Consider the following 21,826-nt stretch of genomic DNA (forward strand, 5'->3'; position numbering starts at 1 on the left):
GGTTCTAATGTATTTGGCTCAATACAGTTGGTTTGGGATGTGTGTGAATTTAAGTCTTTATAATGGGGGATCTCTGAGCTTTAATCATTGTATTGAGAAGCTAAGGTGTCATGGTGGTCCTATTACTAACCTCCCAATCCAGAGGCCAAAAAAGATGACCAGGAGACACAAGTTCAAATCCCACAGCGAGGACTTTATTTGTGATTAAATGAATAAATAAATCTGGATTTAAAAATCCGCTCTCAGTAATGATCACCTGACCACTGGATTGAAGATAAACCCCAATCTGGTTCCTCATGTCCTTGGGGAGGGAAATCTTTACTTTGTCTGAGCTATATTTATTTTATTCAGTCATGTGATGTGGGCGTCACCGGCTGGACCAGCGTTTATCACCCTTCCTGATTGTCCTTGGCACGAGGGGGGTGAGCTGCCTTCTTGAACCACTGCAGTCCCTGGGGTGTAGGTACACCCACAGTGCTGTTAGGGAGGGAGTTCCAGGATGTTGCCCCAGCGACAGTGAAGGAACGGCGATATATTTCCCAGTCAGGGTGGTGAGTGACTTGGAGGGGAACCTCCAGGTGGTGGGGTTCCCAGGTATCTGCTGCTCTTGTCCTCCCAGATGGGAGTGGTCGTGGGTTTGGAAGGTGCTGCTTAAGGAATATCTGAGTGCCTGCATGTGAATCTTGTAGACGGTGCTCACGGCTGCTACTGTGCATCAGTGGACGAGGGTTTGAATGTTTGTGGAAGGGGAGCAATGAAGCGGGGCTGCTTTGTCCTGGATGGTGCCGAGCTTCTCGAGTGTTGTTGGAGCTGCTTCATCCAGGCAAGTGGAGAGTATTCCATCCTTGTGGTGAGATGCATAAGCAATTTGTACATGTAAATATGTTTGACCTCTGACCATGGCAAGTTAAACCATGTGACACTATAACCTAGGGGGAATCTGCAGAAGTCACTGTGGTTAGTTGTGTTTGTGGGATTGTTCCAGTTTTAGTATTAGTGATGTTGTGCAGGGGTCGGTGCTGGGACCACAAGTTTTCACAATATAATTAATGATCTGGGGGAAGGAACTGAAGTTTGCAGATGATCCAAAGATCTGTAGAAGAACAGGTAGTATTGAGGAAGCAAGGGGGCTGCAGAAGGATCCGGGCAGGCTAGGAGAGCGGGCAATGAAGTGGCAGATGGAATACAATGTGGAAAAGTGAGAGGTTATGCGCTTTGGTAGGAAGACTAGGGGCATAGACTACTTTCTAAACGGGGAAATCAGAAGCACAAAGGGACTTGTTCACGATTCTCTTAAGGTTAACGTGCAGGTTCAGTCGGCAGTTAGGAAGGCAAATGCAATGTTAGCATTCATGTTGAGAGGGCCAGAATACAAGACCAGGGATGTACTTCTGAGGCTGTATAAGGCTCTGGTCAGACCCCATTTGGAGCATTGTGAGCAGTTTTGGGCCCCGTATCTAAGGAAGGATGTGCTGGCCTTGGAAAGGGTCCAGAGGAGGTTCACAAGAATGATCCCTGGAATGAAGAGCTTGTCGTATTGTTGTACCTATAAAACCTCCGATACTTTCGACTAGTTTACTTACTCAAAAATATACCCGGGTGCCTTTATTTGCAAGACGAACAAAGGTTCGCGGTTTAACTCAATTTTATTCACAATTCTCTCAGTCAACAAAATCTGACTCAGAGTCAGAGCTGAGCTTTGGGTTTTACCCAAAGTAAAGGAGGCTGGCAGGGTTTGATCACTCGATCGGGGATGTCTTCTCTGGGTTCAAAACCCAGGGTCCTTTCTTCCTGCGATGGTTGTGCCTGGGCAGATCCCAGGTTATCGCTCAAGATCTGTTCGATGTTGCTTTCTGACCCTGGGAAGTTTGGATTGAGTCATATGTACACGCCCACCACCGGCCATTGTCCGAGCCAGACCCCAACTTAATAAGAAGGACAGGATGCTCCTGATTCAATCAAGACCCATTGTCCTCTGAAACTCGCCTTGTCCGACCAGCCGTCAGCTCATTATGGAGTCTGATGGCTTCTTTTGTCTCTTCTTCGTCCTGCTGCAAAGTTGATCACCTGTGTCCAGAAGTTTGTTACATATTCATAGCATGGTGGTCTTCTTCTTTGGAGTGGTTAATCACAAAGTCCATATAGCATTAACAAGTTTATGCATTGACAAGTTTATGCATTGACATGGGTGCTCTTGCAGATGGCCAGTGTCGATTCCAGCCAGGGCCCCAATGAAACAGTTTCTGTTCCTGGCCTATGTGTATCTTCTCAGCCTGTTTTCAGTACCACAATATGAGGTGCGATTGAGGACTCTGGGTCCGTACTCGTTGGAGTTTAGAAGGATGAGAGGGGGTCTTATTGAAACTTATAGGATACTGCGAGGCCTGGGTAGAGTGGACGTGGAGAGGGTGTTTCCACTTGTAGGAAAAACTAGAACCAGAGGACACCATCTCAGACTAAAGGGACGATCCTTTAAAACCGAGATGAGGAGGAATTTCTCCAGCCAGAGGGTGGTGAATCTGTGGAACTCTTTGCCGCAGAAGGCTGTGGAGGCCAAATCACTTAGTGTCTTTGAGACAGAGATAGATAGGTTCCTGATTATTAAGGGGATCAGGGGTTATGGGGAGAAGACAGGAGAATGGGGATGAGAAAATATCAGCCATGATTGAATGGCGGAGCAGACTCGATGGGCCGAGTGGCCTAATACTGCTCCGATGTCTATTGGCTGTATTCCAGACAGAAGGGTGATAGACACTGCTGTTCCCCAAGGGTGATAGGACCGCTGCTTGTTGAGTGAAATGCTGATCAGTGTAGCTGAAGCAACAGAATCTGGATTAGCTCACGGACTGAGCAGATAGAATTTCACACCAAGGACTGTGATGCAATGTATTTTGACGGAGAGGCAATATCGACTGAATTCCATCGTTCTAAAGAATTATCAGAGACAGAGGGAGCTGGGGGTCGTGTGCATCGATCTTTGAAGGTGGCAGGATATATTGAGAGTGTGATTAGCAAATGGGATCTTGGGCAACCGAAATAGAGACATCTGAGTACAGAAACCAGGGGAGTTATTAAACCTCTGGTTAAACCCCATCTAGAATATGGTGACCAGTTCCAGTCACCACTCTTTAGGAAGGATGTGAGGGTCATTGAGAGAGTGAGGAGATTTCCCAGAATGTTCCCAGGGACGAAGGACTTTAGAATCATAAAAACTTTACGGCTCAGAAAGAGGCCACTTGGTCGATCGTGTTTGTGCTGACAGAGAAACCCCCTCCCCCAGCCGAATCCCACTTTCCAGCATTTAATCCGCAGCTCTGCAGCTTCCAGAATGTGAGGTGGAACCCTGACCCCTTTTTAATGGGTGGGGGGGGGGGGGCAATACTTCGACCCCCCCGCCCCGCCGGGTCGGGGAGAATCCCGCCCAGGGTTTCTGCCTCCACTCCCCTTTCAGGCAGCGGGTTCCTGACCCCCCACAACACTCTGGGTGAAAACATTTTCCTCCTCTCCCTCCTAATCCTGCTCCCAATCACTTCAAATGCATGCCCCGAGTCACTGACCTGCATGTTGGAGTAAATAGGCCCTTCCCCCATCCAGGTGTCGACCTGGTGAAGCTACAACACAGGACTGAGCCAAACAGCATAAGCAGCGAGTAATAGACAGAGCGAAGCGATTCCACAACAAACACAACAGATCCAAACTCTGCAGTCCTGCCACATCCAGCGTGAATGAGATAGATATATTACTCATTTAAAAAACTGGTTCAAGTAATTACGGGGAACAGGTGGGGAGGTGGATTTGAGACCTGGAAGAGATCAGCCATGATCTGATTGGATGGCGGAGTAGGTTTGAAGGGCTGAATTGCCGACTTCTGCTCCCTATTCCTAATGATAGTGGACAATTTAAACAACTCGCCCATCCTCAATCCAGCGTGAATGGTGGTGGGCAATTAAACAACTCACTGGAGGAGGAGGCTCCACAAATATTCCCGTCCTCAATGATGGAGGAGCCCAGCACATCTGTGCAAAAGACGAGGCTGAGGCATTCGCAACAATCTCCAGCCAGAAGTGCCGAGTGGATGATCCGTCTCGGTCTCCTCCGGAGGTTCCCAGCATCACAGATGTCCGTCTTCAGCCAATACGATTCACTCCCCGTGATATCAAGAAACGGCTGAAGACCCTGGACACTGCAAAGGCTCTGGGCCCTGGCAATATCCCGGCAATAGTACTGAGGACGTGTGCTCCAGAACTTGCCGTGCCCCTAGCCAAGCTGTTCCAGTGCAGCTACAATACTGGCATCTACCCGGCAATGTGCAAAATTGCCCAAGTGTGTCCTACACACAAGAAACAGGACAAATCCAACCCAGCCAATTACCGCTCTGTCAGTCTACTCTCCCTCATCAGTAAAGTGATGGAAGGAGTCATCGACAGAGCTAACAAGCAGCACTTACTCAGCAATAACCTGCTCACGGACGCTCAGTTTGGGTTCCGCCAGGGTCACTCAGCTCCTGACCTCATTACAGCCTTGGTTCAAACATGGACAAAGAGCTGAATGCCAGAGGTGAGGCGAGAGTGACTGCCCTCGACATCGAGGCAGCATTGTTTTTTTTAAAGAAAATATTTTATTGAGGCATTTATAATTTTAACATTTTAACCTTTTAAACAGAGACATCAAAAACCCCACAATGACACACCCAACTCCCCAGCCCTAAACCCTAACTACCCACACATTAGATGCCCTGCCCTTATTCGGCACTTTTATGCCCCCCCGCCCCCACCGCTGATGGCCAACTTTCCTTGAAGGAGTCGATGAACAGCCGCCACCTCCGAGCGAACCCCTGTACTGAACCCCTCCAGACAAACTTAATCTTCTCCTGAGAAACCGTGTCGTGTCACAACCCCCGACGTTGGAGGCTCCGAGTCCCTCCATCCCAGCAGAATCTGTCTCCGGGCTACCGGGGAGGCAAAGGCCAAAACGTTCCCCCCCCCCCCCCCCGGGCTCCCGGATCTTCCGACACTCCAAATATTGCCACTTCGAGCTCGGAGTCACCCTCCCTTCCACGACCTCTGACATGACGTCTGCAAATCCCTGCGAAAATCCCTCTGCCTCGGACACGTCCAAAACATGTGTCCATGATTCACAACCCCCCCCCCCCCCACACACCCCCACATTTCCTAACGATCGATATGTTAGCCGCCCAATAGTAATTAATAATGTTCGGAAGGGGCAAGCAGAAGTCCCCTTTCATTTGCTCAATCACCCTGCCCAAATTTAGTTTATGAAGCTCACCCCAGTCCCTTGCCACCCGAATCCCCAAGTACCTAAAACTCCCTCCCACCACTTTGAATGACATCTCCCTCAGTCTCCTCTCCTGCCCCCTTGCCTGGGTCGCAAAAACCTTGCTGTTGCCCATATTCAGTTAGTAACCTGAGAACCGGCCAAATTCCTCCAGTAATCCCATAATTCCTGCAATTCCCCCCAAATGGTCTGTTATATACAGGAGCAAATCGTCCGCATAGAGCGAGACCCTATGTTCCACCCCCCCCTCACTATCCCCTGACAAATGTTCGATGCCCTCAGCGCCATTGCCAAAGGCTCTATGGCCAGAGCAAACCGTAGTGGAGAGAGAGGGCACTCCTGTCTCGTCCCCCGGCACAGACTGAAATACTCAGGGCAACCTGGCTTGTCGTTCGTTTCGCCGCCGGTGCCTGATATCCACACATCCCTGCCCAAACCCCAACCTTCCCAGGACATCCTGATATCGCAACAGGACCCATTGGGGCTCCCAAATCCTTCACCAAATCCTCATCTATCCTCGGGAACTCCAGGCCCCCCAGAAATCCCTTCATCCCCTCCTCCCTGGCCGGGGGTTCCGACTTGTACAATCTGTAATACTCCCGAAACACATTGTTCACCCTCGCCAGATCCAAACCCGCCCCCCACGCCCCCCCGCCCCCCTCCGCTCTCTCCCCACCCCCCACCCCTCCCGCCTCCCCGTGTACCTCTCACTTTCCCAATCTCTCTCGCCGCCTCCTGTTTCCTCAGACGGTGCCGCAGTGTCCTGTGGGGTTTTTCTCCATATTCATACACCACCCCCTTCACCCGGCTGAGCTGTCCTTCCGCCTTACCTGTGGACAGGAGCACAAATTCCAGCTGCAGACCCTGACGCTCCTTCAGAAGCCCGTCATCCGGAGACTCCACGTGCCTCCTGTCCACCTGGAGAATTTCACCCACCAGCCTGTCCAACTCGGCTCGCTCAGCTTTCTCCTTCTGGGCCTGAATTGAGATGAATTCCCCCCAATAACCGCTTTCAGTGCCTCCCACACCACCCCAGCCGAAACCTCACCTGTGTCATTGATCTTTATATATCCCCGAATGGCCTCCCTCGCCCGCTCGCACACCTCCCCCTCCGCTAGCAGCCCCACATCCATTGCGGGTGCTGGGACTTTGCTGTACTCACTTGCAGGGCCACCCAGTGTGGGGTGGGGTCTGACACTATTGCTGAATATTCAGCATCCACCACCTCAGCCAGCAGCGTCTGTCCATCACAAAACTGTCTATCCAGGAATACACCTTGTGCACATGGGAGTAGAATGAAAACTCATTACTCCTCGGCCTCCCAAATCTCCACGGATCAACCCCCCCCCCCCCCCCACCACCACCATGCGCTCCATGAACCCCTGGAGCTCCTTTGCCAGAGCTGATACCTTCCCAGACCTGGAACTCGACTGGTCCAGCCTCGGATACAGGGCGGTGTTGAAATCTCCGCCCCCCCCCCTCCCCCCTCCCATAATCAGGCGATGTGAATCCAGGTCCGGGATCTTCCCCAGTACACGTCTAACAAACTCCACGTCATCCCAGTTTGGGGCGTATATATTTACCAATACCACAGCCAACCCCTCCAGCTTCCCACTAACCATAACATATCTACCCCCTGGGTCCGGTTCTATATTCCCCACCTTAAAAACCACCCGCTTGTTCACCAAGATTGCCACCACCCCTTGTTTTAAAGTCTAATCCCCAAATGGAACATCTGTCCAAACCATCCCTTCCTTAACCTAATCTGATCCCCCACCAGGTGCGTCTCCTGCAACACGGCCACGTCTGCCTTCAGTTGCCTCCAGTGCGTGAACACACGGGCCCTGTGACCGGCCCATTCAGTCCCCGAACGTTCCACCTGACCAGCCTGGTCCTCCGCCTGGGGCCTGGTCCTCAGCCTGGGGCCTGGTCCTCAGCCTGGGGCCTGGTCCTCAGCCTGGGGCCTGGTCCTCAGCCTGGGGCCTGGTCCTCCGCCTGGGGCCTGGTCCTCCGCCTGGGGCCTGGTCCTCAGCCTGGGGCCAGGTCCTCCGCCTGGGGCCAGGTCCTCCGCCCGGGGCCAGGTCCTCCGCCCGGGGCCAGGTCCTCCGCCCGGGGCCAGGTCCTCCGCCCGGGGCCAGGTCCACCGCCCGGGGCCAGGTCCACCGCCCGGGGCCAGGTCCACCGCCCGGGGCCAGGTCCACCGCCCGGGGCCAGGTCCACCGCCCGGGGCCAGGTCCACCGCCCGGGGCCAGGTCCACCGCCCGGGGCCAGGACCACCGCCCGGGGCCAGGACCACCGCCCGGGGCCAGGACCACCGCCCGGGGCCAGGACCACCGCCCGGGGCCAGGACCACCGCCCGGGGCCAGGACCACCGCCCGGGGCCAGGACCACCGCCCGGGGCCAGGACCACCGCCCGGGGCCAGGACCACCGCCCGGGGCCAGGACCACCGCCCGGGGCCAGGACCACCGCCCGGGGCCAGGACCACCGCCCGGGGCCAGGACCACCGCCCGGGGCCAGGACCACCGCCCGGGGCCAGGACCACCGCCCGGGGCCAGGACCACCGCCCGGGGCCAGGACCACCGCCCGGGGCCAGGACCACCGCCCGGGGCCAGGACCACCGCCCGGGGCCAGGACCACCGCCCGGGGCCAGGACCACCGCCCGGGGCCAGGACCACCGCCCGGGGCCAGGACCACCGCCCGGGGCCAGGACCACCGCCCGGGGCCAGGACCACCGCCCGGGGCCAGGTCCACCGCCCGGGGCCAGGTCCACCGCCCGGGGCCAGGTCCACCGCCCGGGGCCAGGTCCACCGCCCGGGGCCAGGTCCACCGCCCGGGGCCAGGTCCACCGCCCGGGGCCAGGACCACCGCCCGGGGCCAGGACCACCGCCCGGGGCCAGGACCACCGCCCGGGGCCAGGTCCACCGCCCGGGGCCAGGTCCACCGCCCGGGGCCAGGTCCACCGCCCGGGGCCAGGTCCACCGCCCGGGGCCAGGTCCACCGCCCGGGGCCAGGTCCACCGCCCGGGGCCAGGTCCACCGCCCGGGGCCAGGTCCACCGCCCGGGGCCAGGTCCACCGCCCGGGGCCAGGTCCACCGCCCGGGGCCAGGTCCACCGCCCGGGGCCAGGTCCACCGCCCGGGGCCAGGACCACCGCCCGGGGCCAGGACCACCGCCCGGGGCCAGGACCACCGCCCGGGGCCAGGTCCTCCGCCCGGGGCCAGGTCCTCCGCCCGGGGCCAGGTCCTCCGCACTTTCCTTCCGCAGTTAGAACATAGAACATTACAGCGCAGTACAGGCCCTTCGACCCTCGATGTTGCGCCGACCTGTAAAACCACTCTAAAGCCCATCTACACTATTCCCTTACCGTCCATATGTCTATCCAATGACCATTTGAATGCGCTTAGTGTTGGCGAGTCCACTACTGTTGCAGATAGGGCATTCCACGCCGTTACTACTCTCTGAGTAAAGAACCTACCTCTGACATCTGTCCTATATCTATCTCCCCTCAATCTAAAGCTATGTCCCCTCGTGCTAGACATCACCATCCGAGGAAAAAGGCTCTCACTGTCCGCCCTATCTAATCCTCTGATCATCTTGTATGCCTCAATTAAGTCACCTCTTAACCTTCTTTTCTCTAACAAAAACAGCCTCAAGTCCCTCAGCCTTTCCTCATAAGATCTTCCCTCCATACCAGGCAACATTCTGGTAAATAATCTCTGCACCCTTTCCAATGCTTCCACATCCTTCCTATAATGCGGCGACCAGAATTGCACGCAATACTCCAAATGCGGCCGCACCAGAGTTTTGTACAGCTGCAACATGACCTCATGGCTCCGAAACTCAATCCCTCCACCAATAAAAGCTAACACACCGTACGCCTTCTTAACCCTCTCAACCTGGGTGGCAACTTTCAGGGATCTATGTACATGGACACTGCTCTCAGCAAAACCAGCCAGGCACTTTTTAAATTGCAAAACCAAAACTGCAAAATGGCTGACCTGAGCTGAGCCCCACCCACTCTATGACATCACTGTACCAACCCATGCTGCAAGTTCACCCACTTTATTCTGGATGCTCCTGGCGTTGAAGTAGACACATTTTAAACCACCTTCCTGCCTGCCGGTACACTCCTGCAACTTTGAAACCTTACTCATGACCTCACTACTCTCAACCTCCTGTATACTGGAGCTACAATTCAGGTTCCCAAGCCCCTGCTGAACTAGTTTAAACCCTCCCGAAGAGCATTAGCAAATACCCCCCCCCAGGATATTGGTACCCCTCTGGTCCAGGTGCAGACCATCCTGTTTGTAGAGGTCCCACCGACCCCAGAAGGAGCCCAAATTATCCAGAAATCTGAAACCCTCCCTCCTGCACCATCCCTGTAGCCACGTGTTCAACTCCTCTCTCTCCCTATTCCTCATCTCGCTATCACGTGGCACGGGTAACAACCCAGAGATAATAACGCTGTTTGTCCTAGATCTAAGTTTCCACCCTAGCTCCCTGAATTCCTGCCTTACATCCCCATCCCTTTTCCTACCTATGTCGTTGGCACCTATGTGGACCACGACTTACATAGAACATAGAACAATACAGCGCAGTACAGGCCCTTCGGCCCACGATGTTGCACCGAAACAAAAGCCATCTAACCTACACTATGCCATTATCATCCATATGTTTATCCAATAAACTTTTAAATGCCCTCAATGTTGGCGAGTTCACTACTGTAGCAGGTAGGGCATTCCACGGCCTCACTACTCTTTGCGTAAAGAACCTACCTCTGACCTCTGTCCTATATCTATTACCCCTCAGTTTAAAGTTATGTCCCCTCGTGCCAGCCATTTCCATCCGCGGGAGAAGGCTCTCACTGTCCACCCTATCCAACCCCCTGATCATTTTGTATGCCTCTATTAAGTCTCCTCTTAACCTTCTTCTCTCCAACGAAAACAACCTCAAGTCCATCAGCCTTTCCTCATAAGATTTTCCCTCCATACCAGGCAACATCCTGGTAAATCTCCTCTGCACCCGCTCCAAAGCCTCCACGTCCATCCTATAATGCGGTGACCAGAACTGTACGCAATACTCCAAATGCGGCCGTACCAGAGTTCTGTACAGCTGCAACATGACCTCCCGACTCCGGAACTCAATCCCTCTACCAATAAAGGCCAACACTCCATAGGCCTTCTTCACAACCCTATCAACCTGGGTGGCAACTTTCAGGGATCTATGTACATGGACACCTAGATCCCTCTGCTCATCCACACTTTCAAGAACTTTACCATTAGCCAAATATTCCGCATTCCTGTTATTCCTTCCAAAGTGAATCACCTCACACTTCTCTACATTAAACTCCATTTGCCACCTCTCAGCCCAGCTCTGCAGCCTATCTATATCCCTCTGTAACCTGCTACATCCTTCCACACTATCGACAACACCACCGACTTTAGTATCGTCTGCAAATTTACTCACCCACCCTTCTGCGCCTTCCTCTAGGTCATTGATAAAAATGACAAACAGCAACGGCCCCAGAACAGATCCTTGTGGTACTCCACTTGTGACTGTACTCCATTCTGAACATTTCCCATCAACCACCACCCTCTGTCTTCTTTCAGCTAGCCAATTTCTGATCCACATCTCTAAATCACCCTCAATCCCCAGCCTCCGTATTTTTTGCAATAGCCTGCCGTGGGGAACCTTATCAAACGCTTTGCTGAAATCCATATACACCACATCAACTGCTCTACCCTCGTCTACCTGTTCAGTCACCTTCTCAAAGAACTCAATAAGGTTTGTGAGGCATGACCTACCCTTCACAAAGCCATGCTGACTATCCCTGATCATATTATTCCTATCTAGATGATTATAAATCTTGTCTCTTATAATCCCCTCCAAGACTTTACCCACTACAGACGTGAGGCTCACCGGTCTATAGTTGCCGGGGTTGTCTCTGCTCCCCTTTTTGAACAAAGGGACCACATTTGCTGTCCTCCAGTCCTCTGGCACTATTCCTGTAGCCAATGATGACATAAAAATCAAAGCCAAAGGTCCAGCAATCTCTTCCCTGGCCTCCCAGAGAATCCTAGGTTAAATCCCATCAGGTCCCGGGGACTTATCTATTTTCAGCCTGTCCAGAATTGCCAACACCTCTTCCCTACGTACCTCAATGCCATCTATTCTATGAGCCTGGGGCTCAGCATTCTCCTCCACAACATTATCTTTTTCCTGAGTGAATACTGACAAAAAATATTCATTTAGTATCTCGCCTATCTCTTCCGACTCCACACACAATTTCCCATCCCTGTCCTTGACTGGTCCTACTCTTTCCCTAGTCATTCGCTTATTCCTGACATACCTATAGAAAGCTTTTGGGTTTTCCTTGATCCTTCCTGCCAAATACTTCTCATGTCCCCTCCTTGCTCGTCTTAGCTCTCTCTTTAGATCCTTCCTCGCTACCTTGTAACTATCCATCGCCCCAACCGAAACTTCACACTTCATCTTCACATAGGCCTCCTTCTTCCTCTTAACAAGAGATTCCACTTCCTTGGTAAGCCACGGTTCCCTCGCTCGACGCCTTCCTCCCTGTCTGACCGGTACATACTTATCAAGAACACGCAGTAGCTGATCCTTGAACAAGCCCCACTTATCCAGTGTGCCCAACACTTGCAGCCTACTTCTCCACCTTATCCCCCCCAAGTCACGTCTAATGGCATCATAATTGCCCTTCCCCCAGCTATAACTCTTGCCCTGCGGTGTATACTTATCCCTTTCCATCATTAACGTAAACGTCACCGAATTGTGGTCACTGTCCCCAAAGTGCTCTCCTACCTCCAAATCCAACACCTGGCCTGGTTCATTACCCAAAACCAAATCCAACGTGGCCTCGCCTCTTGTTGGCCTGTCAACATATTGTTTCAGGAAACCCTCCTGCACACACTGTACAAAAAATGACCCATCTATTGTACTCGAACTATATCTTTTCCAGTCAATATTTGGAAAGTTAAAGTCTCCCATAATAACTACCCTGTTACTTTCGCTCATATCCAGAATCATCTTCGCCATCCTTTCCTCTACATCCCTAGAACTATTAGGAGGCCTATAAAAAACTCCCAACAGGGTGACCTCTCCTTTCCTGTTTCTAACTTCAGCCCATACTACCTCGGAAGAAGAGTCCCCATCTAGCATCCTCTCCGCCACCGTAATACTGCTCTTGACTAGCAGCGCCACACCTCCCCCTCTTTTGCCTCCTTCTCTGAGCTTACTAAAACACCTAAACCCCGGAACCTGCAACATCCATTCCTGTCCCTGCTCTATCCATGTCTCCGAAATGGCCACAACATCGAAGTCCCAGGTACCAACCCACGCTGCCAGTTCCCCTACCTTGTTTCGTATACTCCTGGCATTGAAGTAGACACACTTCAAACCACCTACCTGAACACTGGCCCCCTCCTGCGACGTCAAATCTGTGCTCCTGACCTCTATACTCTCATTCTCCCGTACCCTAAAACTACAATCCAGGTTCCCATGCCCCTGCTGCATTAGTTTAAACCCCCCCCAAAGAGCACTAACAAATCTCCCCCCCAGGATATTTGTGCCCCTCAGGTTCAGATGTAGACCATCCTGTCTGTAGAGGCCCCACCTTCCCCAGAAAGAGCCCCAGTTATCCAAAAATCTGAATCCCTCCCGCCTGCACCATCCCTGTAGCCACGTGTTTAAATGCTCTCTCTCCCTATTCCTCATCTCACTATCACGTGGCACGGGCAACAACCCAGAGATAACAACTCTGTTTGTTCTAGTTCTGAGCTTCCATCCTAGCTCCCTGAAAGCCTGCCTGACATCCTTGTCCCCTTTCCTACCTATGTCGTTAGTGCCAATGTGGACCACGACTTGGGGCTGCTCCCCCTCCCCCCTAAGGACCCGGAAAACACGATCTGAGACATCACGTACCCTTGCACCTGGGAGGCAACATACCAAACGTGAGTCTCTCACGCTCCCACAAAATCTCCTATCTGTGCCCCTGACTATCGAGTCCCCAATTACTAATGCTCTGCTCCTCTCCCCCCTTCCCTTCTGAGCAACAGGGACAGACTCCGTGCCAGAGGCCCGTACCCCATGGCTTACCCCTGGTAAGTCGTCCCCCCCACAAGTATCCAAAGCGGTATACTTGTTTCTCAGGGGAATGACCGCAGGGGCTGCTCCCCCTCCCCCTTAAGGATCCCAAAAACACGATCCGAGACATCACGCACCCTGGCACCTGGGAGGCAACACACCAACCGTGAGTCTCTCTCGTTCCCACAGAATCTCCTATCTATCCCCCTAACTATGGAGTCTCCAATGACTAATGCTCTACTCCTCTCCCCCTTCCCTTCTGAGCAACAGGGACAGACTCTGTGCCAGAGACCTGTACCCCATGGCTTACCCCTGGTAAGTCCCCCCCCCCCCCCAAACAGTATCCAAAGCGGTATACTTGTTACTAAGGGGAACGACCACAGGGGATCCCTGTACTGACTGCTTCCTCCCAGCCCCTCTTACCATCACCCATCTATCTTTATTCTTCGGAGTAACTACATCCCTGAAGCTTCTATCTGTGACCACCTCTGCCTCCCGAATGATCCTAAGTTCATCCAGCTCCAGCTCCAGTTCCCTAACGCGGTTTCTGAGGAGCTGGAGATGGGTGCACTTCTCACTTAGGAAGCTCACCAACTGGTCCATCGACCACTGAGCTGGCAGGGTCAGGCCCTGCCCGTCTGCCATCTCCGCATGCGCTGTCTGCTTCTCGCTCTCCTCAACCCACTGGTTCACTTTTTCCTGGGCACTTCTGGGCCGCAGCTCCATAAACTGGGGTCACTCTCTGCTGCTCTCACTTCTGCATCTTTTTCTTACAAAATTCCTGCGACAAACCGGCGTAAAGACCACCATGAACGGGAGCTGCCAAATATGCGACCACTCACTCCATGACCACCAACGGGAGTTACCAAGGCAGCATTTGACCAAACCCTCCGCCGGTCGGAGTCACTCCCGGCACAAAGGAAGATGGTTGTGGTGGTTGGAGGTCAATCATCTCAGCTCCAGGACATCACTGCAGGAGTTCCTCAGGGTCGTGTCCTCGGCCCCGACCATCTTCAGCTGCTCCATCAGTGACCTCCCTTCCATCAGAAGGTCAGAAGTGGGGATGTTTGCGGATGACTGCACAATGTTCAGCATTCGCGACTCCTCAGATAATGAAGCAGTCCCTGTCCAAATGCAGCAAGACCTGGACAATATCCAGGCTCGGGGCTGACAAGTGGAAATTACATTCGCGCCACACAAGTGCCCGGCAATGACCATCTCCTACAAGAGAGGATCTAACCATCGCCCCTCGACATTCAATGGCATTACCATCGCTGAATCCCCCACTATCAACATCCTGGGGTTAGCACTAAAACTGAACTGGACCCAGCCACATTCATACGGTGACTACCAGGGCGGGTCCAAGGCCAGGAATCCTCCGGCGAGTAACTCACCTCCTGACCCCAAAGCCTGTCCACCATCTACAAGTCAGGAGTGTAATGGAATACTCTGCACTTAGAATCATAGAATTTACAGTGCAGATGGAGGCCATTCAGCCCATCAAGTCTGCACCGGCTCTTGGAAAGAGCACCCTACTTAAGCCCACGTCTCCACCTTATCCCCGTAACCCAGTAACCCCACCTAACCTTTTTGGACACTAAGGGCAATTTAGCACGGCCAATCCACCCAACCTGCACATCTTTGGACTGTGGGAGGAAACCGGAGCACCCGGAGGAAACCCACGCAGACACAGGGAGAACGTGCAGACTCCAGCTAGACAGTGACCCAAGCCGGGAATCGAACCTGGGACCCTGGAGCTGTGAAGCAACAGTGCTAACCACTGTGCTACCGTGCTGTCTGGATGAGTGCAGCTCCAACACGAGAAGCTCAACACCATCCAGGACAAAGCAGCCCAGCTGGATTGTTCCCCCTTCCACAAACATTCACTCCCTCCACCACCGACGCACAGTGGCAGCTGTGTGTCCCATCTACAAGATGCACTGCAGTAACTCACCAAGGCTCCTTAGGCAGCACCTTCCAAACCCACGGCCTCTACCATCTAGAAGGACAAGAGCAGCAGATACCTGGGAACCCCACCACCTGGAGGTTCCCCTCCAAGTCACTCACCACCCTGACTGGAAAATATATCGCCGTTCATTCACTGTCGCTGGGGCAACATCCTGGAACTCCCTCCCTAACAGCACAGTGGGTGTACCTACACCTCGGGACTGCAGCGGTTCAAGAAGGCAGCTCACCCCCCCCCCCACCTTCTGAAGGGCAATTAGCGAGGGGCAATAAATGCTGGTCCCTAACCAGCGGCACCCACATCCTGTAAATGAATTTTCAAAAAATGGTCATATTTGACAGATTTGAATAAGGTGGATAAAGGAAAGTTCCTATTGGCTGATAAACCAAGGCCTCGAGGGATACAGATTTGAGGATTTTGCTGAGAGATACTGAGGAAGTATTTCATGTCGCTGTTGGAGAAGATCTGGACTGGGCTTCCTCCAAGGTAGTGAAGGAAGAACTCGATGATTTCAAAAGGAACGTTTAACTTGCAGGGCATACGGGATCGAGCGAGGGGGGTGGGGCTGATTTGGATCTTGACAGACAGCATGACATCAATGGACCGAATGGCCTCCTTGCTATTGAGCCTACTTCCAATGACATTTCTGACAGCGTATTCGGGATTACTTGCCAATCGTCTGAAAGCTGTGTTCTCGGATTACTGCCTTGCTGTCCTGCAAACCCGTTCGCCGCTTTTATTCCAGCAAAACCCTTCAGAATTTAACACTTTGATTGAATCTGCCCTGAAACAATGGAGAAACATGTCAGCTATGTCACTGCTGAGGGAGAATCTAAATGGGGTACGTCTGGGCATGGCAGCATTCGGAAAGCTGACTTGACCACAAGTGGTTCTGAGTTTAAAGTAGATTTGTTATGGGCGGGTTGGAGAGGTTTGTTATGGACGGGTGATGTGCCATCAATTAACACGAGACGAGTAGTGAACAAAACTGTGGCTTTAATAAGCTAAACAGCCTCCTGGCCACTGACCCTGAACTGGGGCAGGCCGGAGGTCAGCCACCTTTATACCGAGCCTGAGGGGAGGCGGAGCCATCAGGCAGTGGTTTATCACAATACATGCAGTACAGTAACAGTTTACCACAATACATATAATACACTAACAGTGGTATACCACATTCACCCCCTGTTAATAAAAGAGTCCAGCGGGGGTGAAGTGGACTTAAAGGCCAAGTCTGTCGGGGGCCTTGACCTTCCACCGTGATCGCCTCAGTCTCGGCTGTGGTGTGGGCACCGGTGTCGAGACCTGCGCGTCCGGGAGCGTGTCGTCCTCTTCTCCACCCAGTAGTTGGGTCGGTGGAGGGAGGGGGGGGGTGAAGGGTCGGGGATGGTGGTGATGGTCAATGGAGAACCTGCAGGTGCCAAATCCCGGAGGGAGACTGTGTCCTGCCGCCCGTCATGATGTGCCACGTAGGCATATTGTGGATTGGCATGGAGGAGCAGGATCGTCTCGACGAGGGGATCGATTTATGGCTCCTCGCATGCTTCCGGAGGAGGACGGGAGCGAGACCCCTGAGGTGGACTTCCTGGGAAGGAAAACATACGTTCGTGAGGGGTCTCATTGGTGGCGGTACACAGGAGTGGAGTGCATCGGGAAGGACCTCCTGCCAGCGGGAGACTGGGAGACGTGTAGACCGTAGGGCAAGAAGGACGGCCTTCCAGACAGTCGCTATCTCCCTCTCCACCTGTCCATTTCCCCAGGTGTTGTAGCTGGTAGTCCTGCTTGAGGCTATGCCCTTGCTGAGCAGGAACTGACGCAACTCGTCGCTCATTCAGGAGGAACTCCGATCGCTGTGGCTGTAGGTGGGGAAACTGAACAAGGTGAAGAGACTGTGCAGAGTCTTGATGACGGTGGCAGAGGTCATGTCAGGGCATGGGATGGCAAAGGGGATTCGTGAGTACTCGTCAACACCGTTGAGGAAGTACACGTTACGGTCAGTGGAGGAGAGGGGCTCTTTGAAGTCCATGCTGAGGCGCTCAAAGGGGCGGGAGGCCTTTACCAGGTGCGCTCTGTCTGGCCGATAGAAGTACGGTTTGCACTCTGTGCAGACCTGGCAGTCCCTGGTCACGGTCCTGATCTCCTCGATGCAGTAAGGCAGGTTGTGAGTCCTGATAAAATGAAAAAAATGGGTGACCCCCGGCTGACAGAAGTCAGTGTGGAGGGTCCGAGGTCGGTCTACTTGTGCGCTGGCACGTACCGCGGGACAGGGCATCAGGGGGCTCATTGAGCTTCCCGGGTCGATACAAGATCTCGTAGTTGTAGGTGAGGAGCTCGATTCTCCACCTCCGAATCTTGTCATTCTTGATCTTGCCCCGCTGTGTGTTATTGAACATAGAACATAGAACATTACAGCGCAGTACAGGCCTTTCGGCCCTCGATGTTGCGCCGACCTGTGAAACCACTCTAAAGCCCATCTACACTCACTTATCGTCCATATGTCTATCCAATGACCATTTGAGTGCCCTTAGTGTTGGCGAGTCCACTACTGTTGCAGGCAGGGCATTCCACACCCTTACTACTCTGAGTAAAGAACCTACCTCTGACATCTGTCCTAAATCTATCTCCCCTCAATTTAAAGGTATGTCCCCTCGTGCTAGACATCACCATCCGAGGAAAAAGGCTCTCACTGTCCACCCTATCCAATCCTCTGATCATCTTGTATCCCTCAATTAAATCACCTCTGAAACCTTCTTCTCTCTTAACGAAAACAGCTTCAAGTCCCTCAGCCTTTCCTCATAAGATCTTCCTTCCATACCAGGCAACATTCTGGTAAATCTCCTCTGCACCCTTTCCAATGCTTCCACATCCTTCCTATAATGCAGCGACCAGAATTGCATGTAATACTCCAAATGCGGCCGCACCAGAGTTTTGTACAGCTGCAACAGGACCTCATGGCTCCGAAACCCAATCCCTCTACCAATAAAAGCTAACACACCGTACGACTTCTTAACAACCCTCTCAACCTGAGTGGCAACTTTCAGGGATCTATGTACATGGACACCGAGATCTCTCTGCTCATCCACACTGATGAGAATCTTACCATTAGCCCAGTACTCTGTCTTCCTGTTATTCCTTCCAAAATGAATCACCTCACACTTTTCTGCATTAAACTCCATTTGCCACCTCTCAGCCCAGCACTGCAGCTTATCTATGTCCCTCTGTAACTTGTAACATCCTTCCGCACTGTCCACAACTCCACCGACTTTAGTGTCATCTGCAAATTTACTCACCCATCCTTCTACGCCCTCCTCCAGGTCATTTATAAAAATGACAAACAGCAGTGGCCCCAAAACAGATCCTTGTGGTACACCACTAGTAACTGGACTGCAATCTGAACATTTCCCATCAACCACCACCCTTTGTCTTCTTCCAGCTAGCCAATGTCTGATCCAAACTGCTAAATCACCCTGAATCCCATGCCTCCGTATTTTCTGCAGTAGCCTACCATGGGGAACCTTATCAAACACTTTACTGAAATCCATATACACCACATCAACTGCTTTACCCTCATCCACCTGTTTGGTCACCTTCTCAAAGAACTCTAAGGTTCGTGAGGCACGACCTACCCTTCACAAAACCGTTTTGATTATCTCTAATCAAATTATTCCTTTCCAGATGATTATACACCCTATCTCTTATAAACCTTTCCAAGATTTTTCCACAACAGAAGTAAGGCTCACTGGTCTATAGTTACCGGGGTTATCTCTACTCCCCTTCTTGAACAAGGGAACAACATTTGCTATCCTCCAGTCTTCTGGCACTATTCCTGTAGACAAAGATGACTTAAAGATCAAGGCCAAAGGCTCAGCAATCTCCTCCCAAGCTTCCCAGAGAATCCTAGGATGAATGCCATCTGGCCCAGGTGACTTATCTATTTTCACACTTTCCAGAATTGCTAACACCTCCTCCTTATGAACCTCAAGCCCTTCTAGTCTAGTAGCCTGAATCTCCGTATTCTCCTCGACAACATTGTCTTTTTCCTGTGTGAATACTGACGAAAAATATTCATTTAGCACCTCTCCTATCTCCTCGGACTCCAAGCACTACTTCCCACTACTGTCCTTGACTGGCCCTACTCTTACCCTAGTCATTCTTTTATTCCTGACATATCTATAGAAAGCTTTAGGGTTATCCTTGATCCTACCTGCCAAAGACTTCTCATGTCCCCTCCTGGCTCTTCTTAGCTCTCTCTTTAGGTCCTTCCTAGCTAACTTGTAACTCTCGAGCACCCTAACTGAACCTTCATGTCTCATCTTTACATAAGCCTCCTCCTTCCTCTTGACAAGTGTTTCGACTGCTTTAGTAAACCACGGTTCCCTTGCTCGACCACTTCCTCCCTGCCTGACAGGTACATACTTATCAAGGACACGCAGTAGCTGTTTCTTGAACAAGCTCCACATTTCCATTGTGCCCATCCCCTGCAGTTTTCCTTTCCATCCGATGTATCCTAAGTCTTGCCTCATCATAATTGCCTTTCCCCCAGATAAAACTCTTGCCCTGCGGTATATACCTATCCCTTTCCATCACTAAAGTAAACGTAATCGAATTGTGGTCACTATCACCAAAGTGCTCACCTACCTCCAAATCTAACACCTGCCCTGGTTCATTACCCAGTACCAAATCCAATATGGCCTCGCCTCTCATTGGCCTATCTACATACTGTGTCAGGAAACCCTCCTGCACACATTGGACAAAAACTGACCCATCTAATGTACTCGAACTATAGCGTTTCCAGTCAATATTTGGGAAGTTAAAGTCCCCCATAACAACTACCCTGTTGCTTTCGCTCCTATCCAGAATCATCTTTACAAACCTCTCCTCTACATCTCTGGAACTTTTCGGAGGCCTATAGAAAACCCCTAACAGGGTGACCTCTCCTTTCCTGTTTTTAACCTCAGCCCATACTACCTCAGTAGACGGGTCCTCATCAAACGTCCTTTCTGCCACCGTAATACTGTCCTTGACTAACAATGCCACCCCTCCCCCTCTTTTACCACCTTCCCTGAGCTTACTGAAATATCTAAATCCCGGCACCTGCAACAACCATTCCTGTCCCTGCTCTATCCATGTCTCCGAAATGGCCACAACATCGAAGTCCCAGGTACCAACCCATGCCACAAGTTCACCCACCTTATTCCGGATGCTCCTGGCATTGAAGAAGACACATTTTAAACCACCTTCCTACCTGCCGGTACACTCCTGCAACTTTAAAACCTTACTCATGACCTCACTACTCTCAACTTCCTGTATACTGGAGCTCCAATTCAGGTTCCCATTCCCCTGCTGAACTAGTTTAAACCCTCCCGAAGAGCATTAGCAAATTTCCCCCCCAGGATATTGGTACCCCTCTGGTCCAGGTGTAGACCATCCCGTTTGTAGAGGTCCCACTGACCCTAGAATGAACCCCAATTATCCATTATGTATTATTAAACATGAAGGCAACCGACCGTTGGTCGGTGAGGAGAGTGAATCCCCTGCCAGCCAGGTAATGCCTCCAATGTCGCACAGCTTCCACAATGGCTTGGGCTTCCTTATCGAAGGAGGAGTGTCGAATTTCGGAGGCATGGAGTGTCCGGGCGAAGAAAGCCACGGGCCTGCCCGCCTGGTTGAGGGTAGCGGCCAGAGAAAAGTCCGACGCATCGCTCCCCACCTGGAACGGAATGGTGCATCGCGCCTTTGGCAATATCTGCCTTGATGCGGTTGAAGGCCAGGCATGCCTCAGCCGTCAGGGGAAAAATGGTGAATTTAATTAGTCGACAGGCCTTGTCCGCATAGTTGGGGACCCACTGACATAATAAGAGAAGAACCCTGAATCTCTTCAGGGCCGTGGGGCAGTGGGGAGGGGAAGTTCCAGGAGGGGGCGTATGCGGTCGGGATCGGGCCCTAGGACCCCGTTTTCCACAACGTAGCCGAGGATGGCTAGACGGGTTGTGCGGAAAATGCATTTCTCTTTATTGTATGTGAAGTTACGGAGCTTGGCGATGTGGAGGAAACGGCGGAGGTTAGCATCATGGTCCTGCTGGTCATGGCCGCAGGTGGTGACATTATCCAGATACGGGAACGTGGCCCGCAGCCCGTACTGATCAACCATTCGGTCCATTTCTCGCTGGAAGACCGAGACCCCATTGGTGACGCCGAAGGGAACCCTGAGGAAGTGGTAGAGGCGGCCGTCTGCCTCGGAGGCAGTGTATGGGCGGTCCTCCGGGCGGATGGGGAGCTGGTGGGAGGCGGACTTCAAGTCAACTGTGGAGAAGACTCGATACTGCGCAATCTGATTGACCATGTCAGATATGCGGGGGAGGGGGTACGCATCAAGCTGCGTGTACCAGTTGATCATCTAACTGTAGTCGATGACCATCCGGTTCTTCTCCCCAGTCTTGACGTCCACCACTTGGGGTCTCCAGG

At 52.5% G+C, this 21,826-nt stretch overlaps 1 protein-coding gene across 1 annotated transcript in view; it reads left to right on the top strand.

Annotated features, from left to right (window-relative positions):
• Nucleotides 1–21,826, top strand: part of LOC140385698 (rac GTPase-activating protein 1-like) — a 135,589-nt gene that overhangs the window by 6,406 nt on the left and 107,357 nt on the right. The window lies entirely within an intron of this gene.

This window comes from Scyliorhinus torazame, chromosome 2 (genome assembly GCF_047496885.1).
Source record: "Scyliorhinus torazame isolate Kashiwa2021f chromosome 2, sScyTor2.1, whole genome shotgun sequence".
Classification (NCBI taxonomy): domain Eukaryota; kingdom Metazoa; phylum Chordata; class Chondrichthyes; order Carcharhiniformes; family Scyliorhinidae; genus Scyliorhinus; species Scyliorhinus torazame.